Source organism: Pteropus vampyrus, unplaced genomic scaffold, assembly GCF_000151845.1.
Source record: "Pteropus vampyrus isolate Shadow unplaced genomic scaffold, Pvam_2.0 Scaffold1, whole genome shotgun sequence".
NCBI lineage: Eukaryota > Metazoa > Chordata > Mammalia > Chiroptera > Pteropodidae > Pteropus > Pteropus vampyrus.
Window position 1 is genome coordinate 14,861,449 of NW_011888782.1, and position 6,000 is coordinate 14,867,448.

The following is a 6,000-nucleotide window of genomic DNA, read 5'->3' on the forward strand; positions in this document are numbered from 1 at the left end:
CCTTGACACTCCAGTGGATTTTTTATGATCATTTCAAATTTAAATAGTGTTCAAAGTGTAACTTTAGTGTTACACTTTGTATTTTAAACACTCTTGTCTTTGATTATTAAGAAAGATGCTCTTTCCTCCTCCCCAAAATATGTCATTTTCTCACATGTGAAAAAGGAGTTATTCCGTACTTTTCAGGAATTGTAAAAACTATTTCAAAGAGACACTTGAAAAAGTTTTCTCCATTCTGGAGATTAATGCTTCCATTTATTTAAAAAGAAGAAGAATATAATTGGAATCCTAATTTTAAAAATATATCCATAAAAGTATACTTGCTATGGAATACTCAGTTTCTTTAAAAAAAAAAAAAAATGGGACACAGCTTCTTTTAAAACCCTTGTTTCAGGCCATATTTGACTTCATGGAATTCTGAAACATCATTCAATTTTGAACTTTATTTAAGAGTATTTTGTACTGATGTCTCTGACTGTCATAGAAAGTTCTGTAATTCTACGGTGTTTCTGGCTTTATTTTTAATTTTTTCATCTGTACCACAGTCAAACTAGCTACCATTTCCCCAATTCCCTGGGCTTTCTGTAGATCAGTGGATGTTAGGTTTAAACTTCTGTTTTCTTTGATGAAGCTTTCAATAAAAAATGAAAATAAAATCAACCAAGTAGGGCCATTGTGTTCTTCTTCACTCTCCTAGAGATAGGTTTGGGGGAAGGGCTGGTGGCAAGGAGCAATGTCTGTCTGTATTTAATTGGGTATACAGAATTCCTCAAAGAAAGAACCATTCCTAGAGACCAAAAGTGAGAGAGGAGGGAGCATTTTGTTCATGAAAGGGGGCCTGAGAAAATCACCGTTGGGGCACATGATAGTGTACTTGGAGGCTACTGCTGTATCCAGGTAACTTTCCACATGACATCTTCATGCTTTAGAATATAAGCACCTAAGAGAAGGTGTAGAGCAGAGGTCCAAACGTTTTTGGAACCAGGGACCAGTGCTCCTATGAGAATTTAATGCTTGATGATCTGAGGTGGAGCTGAGGTGGTGATACTAGAAGTTGCAAATACAGATGAAGCTTCACTCACTCGCCCGCCACTCACCTCCTGCTATGCAGCTGGGTTCCTAACAGGCCTTGGACCAGTACCGGTCTATGGCCCAGGCTTTGGAGATCCTTGGTAAAAAATGCTAACTAACCAGTGTTCAACCTCTAAGGCTGTGTTGTGTGTTATACCCTTTTCCCCTACGTGAGTAGCAGTTCACATCGTCCTTCTTGGCAGAAGAGAAAGCTGGAAGAATGGAATTATTGGAGAGTATCAGAAAATAAGGCTTGTATGAAGATTTTAAATTTAATTACACCCACATTCCATCATTATTTTTAGAGCAATGGTTCTTTTATGTTGTTTATTTGTTTTCCAGGAATTATATACTTGTAAGAAGATAATAATACCACTATCGGCACCCATTTGGACAAAATTTTTGCAGGGCATTTGGGAACTTCCTGAAATACATCCATAGGCTTTTGGTGAAAAATCCTTTATTTCAAGATATAAAGATTAGAGAAAGAAGACTAGGGAATGAGGAAACAGAACACCCCTTGGGTATATAATAACCACTATTTCTTGACCTCATATCTGTGTATTTTTGACTGTTTTATAAATTATTTTCTCCCAAAAGAACAGAGTGTTTTGTCAACTCTCAGTAGTACCAATAAAGTTCATATTCGGTAATGCTTTTTAAAAGAGATGCTGACAAAGATAATTCCTAGCTGCTCTCCAAAGTTAATAAAGTGAAAAGTAATATAGCTCGAACTTAGAGGATTTAATTATTTCTGGATTTTCTGCAAAAGAGTGTCTTTTACAATATTGATAAAAAAAAAAAAAATCTCTCATGTGGTAAAAGGCTGTGTTTTCATTTAAATCCTCTGAGGCAGAGGGTGCATCTTTCTCCACCAGGATCTTTCTCCTGCCCTTAGGAAGCTGCCAGTGACGATTGTGATAAAGTGGTCACCAGATGGCGCTACTGTATTAGTCTCCAGTAGATTCCAAACCCAAATCCCAGAATCTGTATTCCTAAACAAAACTAGTAATGTAAAGTGTGACTTTAAGAGCCAGAGTCACCCACCATTAACTGAGCCTTCAGTATGTGCCCGGAACTGTGCCAAGTGCCCACCACCCTTGAATTCACACAATCCTCCCGAGTGCTCTGTGTAGGTACTGTCATCATCTCCATTTTCCAGATGAGAGTTGAAAAGTTGGGCAAATTACTACATCTAGGAGGGACTGTGCTTTTAAAAACATATCTAAAATTTCAATCCCGGGTTCTAAGGTTTTATCTTCTGCAATGCCTTTAGGAAATGCCAGTGTAGGAGGCATTTCTTTTTTTTTAATTTTCTTTTTCAAAAGTTCACCTCACTTGGCCTGAGATTATGAGGTTTCTGTAGACGAGGGAATTAGATGCCATTTTAATCACCTTGGTCACAGAAACCCAACACAATTCACATTTTCCATCCCAGAAAATAACTTGCTGTTTCAATCATCTCTGTGATTTGTTCTGGAAGGAAAGAACCTATCTACCAAATGGATAGGCATAACTTTTCATTGATTCATTGATTTAACAGTGCCTAGCACATGGATACTCCATAAATATTTTAATGATACAAAGATAGAGTAGGCATGGTTCTCGTTTACAAGAGTATTCTATTTTAGTAGGCACCAGTTTGTGACAACATTGTAGCATGAAATAAGATCAGGGAACTTGGTGAACAATATGTTTAACTCTTCTGTGGCTTGATGCCAACTAGCTGGGAAAACTGCCTGGTCTGAATGCAGTCATGTCTTTGCTCATCCACACATATGGAAGATTTCCCAGCTCCCTTTTCTGCTGCTTTTTCCTTAGCAGAGTGGCTAGATATTTCACAGTTACCCTTTTTCCCAATCATCTGGAACATTTAATTATTTTGACAGTAAGGAGAGTGGAATCTGCTCTTCTGAGCTGGTCATAACTCTAGTAACAGATATTATTTATTACCACTGGTCTTTTCAAAATCTTGCAAGGTAAGTGATGGCTACATTTAATTTTTAATTTTTAATTTTTAATTTCTTTATTTTTTGCATTAAAATGAGATGTTTATTAGCTTCTACTAACAGGGTACATACTTTGAGTCTGAATGACTCCATGGAATGATATGATTTTTGGTTTTTTTTTTTAAGTTTATTGGGGCAATATTAGTTAATACAATTAAATAACTTTCAGGTATACAGTATCATTTGATATCTGTATATTCTATTGTGTGTTTACCACCCAAAGTCCAGTTTCCTTCAGCTACCATATATTTGATCCCCTTTACCCACTTCGCTCTCCCCCTACTCCCCTATATTTTTAAACATGAAGGAGCAGGGGCTTTAAAAGTTACATGGCTCAGTCCAGTTGTTATGGTTCAAGTTTTAAATCAACTGTATGAGAAGCTAAAGATCTTCTTATTTAGTGCTAGATCCACTAAAATGACTTGAAGAGATACATTTCTTGTCCAAAATAACTTTTCTGTTATCTGACATTTCGCCATTATAATTTTATTCTTAGATCACAAAATACTGGGAAAAGTACTGAACAAACAGTGAAAAGATCTTGGAGTTTTATTTTAGGTATACTACCTGAAAAAATAGTTTTTTCTCTTTCTAAACTTTAGCTTCTTCATCTTTGAAAATGCATACTTTTTATTTCTCAGAGTGGTTATCAAGATAAAATACGCAATGCATATGTCATTCATAAATCTTCTAATAACCATAAAGGCAACCAAATGCTATATGTAATTTTAACTTTTCAGTTCTGGTGTTCCCCTTTAAAGCACAAGATATTTTTTTTGTGAAAATAACTCCTGAACATTAAAGGCAAGATGAATATCTGAGACCATGAAAGGAGGCAAGAAGACAACAGAGCCAAGGTAACAGGTGTTGCCCAGGTTTTGGAGGACACAAATGCCAGCCTTAAAACCATTTGTTCCCAGGTCACAAGAACAAGAGAACCCAGAAACTGAGCTGGTAGTTGAGCTAAGTGCCCTCACAATGTCAGAAGATAATCCTTTAAAATCACCCCATCAACAAACACTCTCTGCCTTCTTGGAGCCTCCAAAGTAGTGGCATATACTCGAAAGGCAGCTACTAATGGGAGCTTGGAGGGGGCTTAGATGCGACTAGTATACATGTGAGCTGCAAACAGAATTGAAGAACTGGGGGTAGGATCTTCTGCAGACCTAAAGTCTACAAGGTATGGTTACCCTGAGAAGTAGATGAGATAAAAATAGTCAAACCACTAAGCAAATTGCATCCATAACTATTTCCAAGACAAGTGATTGCTACTAGAACGATGTGAATGAGATCTGGCCTTTAAAGGATCTGAATAAGTCTAATGAGCATGAAATAGTAGTTGTAAAGAATACATATAGCCCTGCTGTTGTGCCTGCCACCATGATCCTCTCTTCTTTCCCGCTCTATTATCTCATGGTTGACTTGTTTTATGTTTGCTTTTTGTTTTTTACTTTTCGCTGAAACATAATAACATTATAAGAAAATATGTATATATCACAAATGATCAACACAATGATTTTCACAAAACAAATAAACAGGCAAAACCAAGAAACAGAATACCAGGACCTCAAAATATACTATCCTCTCACGCTCCCTTCTAGTCATCTTATAAACACCACCACCCGCTATTTTGAACTCTAATAACCTGGAATGATTTTGTTTACTTCTTACTTTATATAAATGTGGGTTCTCTTGGGGTTTCAAACATCAGCAAAATTAAGAAATTTTGCTGATGTTTGAAACCCCAAGATATCCATTGTTCTAAACACACGGCTGTATCATCCCAGTTTTAAAGACCTTCAGATTCAGAGATTGCAAGGATTCTTTCTGCAGCCCCTTTCAATGTTTAATGACCTTCATAGCTAAGAAATACAGCAAAGTTCCTAAATGAAATGCCTTGAAGGAGTCAAGGCGCATTCATAAAGCAATAGCCAAGTTGCCAGGAAAGGCTAGTTCTAAGGTTCCATTGAAGGTCTGCTTATTCAGACACCGGGTGACATAGGGCATCAGATGTCAGACTTCACTGGGAGACCACCTAGAGCCAGAAGTTGCCAATACATTATTGTTAACACAAAAGCACAGCATATGGAATATATTAAACCCATGCCCATCAACAGAAGGGGCAACTCCTTTGGCTTCTGATTGTAACCTTAAATTGCTTAGGGCTTTCTTTACAGTGGAGATTTGCTCTTACCTCCTTTCCTTCTTTCTGGCTCTGAAAATTTCATGCCAGTGGAAATCAATCAGGTCTCTTTACAATATTTCCAAGTATATATTTTGGGGTTTATATAGCATTTGGGGTGGAGGGATTTCTAAACACAACATTCTTTTACCACTGTGGTCCTAGAAGAAGAAATCACAGGCTTTGAGGATTTAACATAACACTACTGTTTTTGGTGAACCCACAAATGTGCATCGTGCTTTAAATATTTTGCAAGAGAAGTTTTCAGAGATTTTGATTGAGTCTGAGTCTGGATCTCAGGAATGTGGCTTTCGCCCGTGTTCCTGCTCCTCCTTTGTGATGCAGTGCTGGCCCTAGCATGGATCCTGTCTCTCTCTGTCCCCCTTTCCTGGCTGCAAAACCTTTTCAGCAATCCTCGAAGACAACAATTTTTGTTTTGTTCTTCCCCTTACAGATTAAGGTCTGGGCTATTTTGGTTTTTGTTTTATGACAAAAGATTTATTTGTAACACAGCCCAGTCTTCATCACTTCAAACAGCATAGAAAAGGGTCATACTGTGAGCATCATTTTGTCCAAGGTAGAGCTCCATGCTTTGCAAGACAGCAAGCCCAACCGCCGCGGAGACCCATGCCCTGAGCTGAACTGAACACATCAACAGGCAAGCCAGAGTGGAGTTAGCCCCAGGCCTCAGCACAGTTCACCTTCCCCCAGAGCTCTTCAAGCTTCCTAACTGTAGCC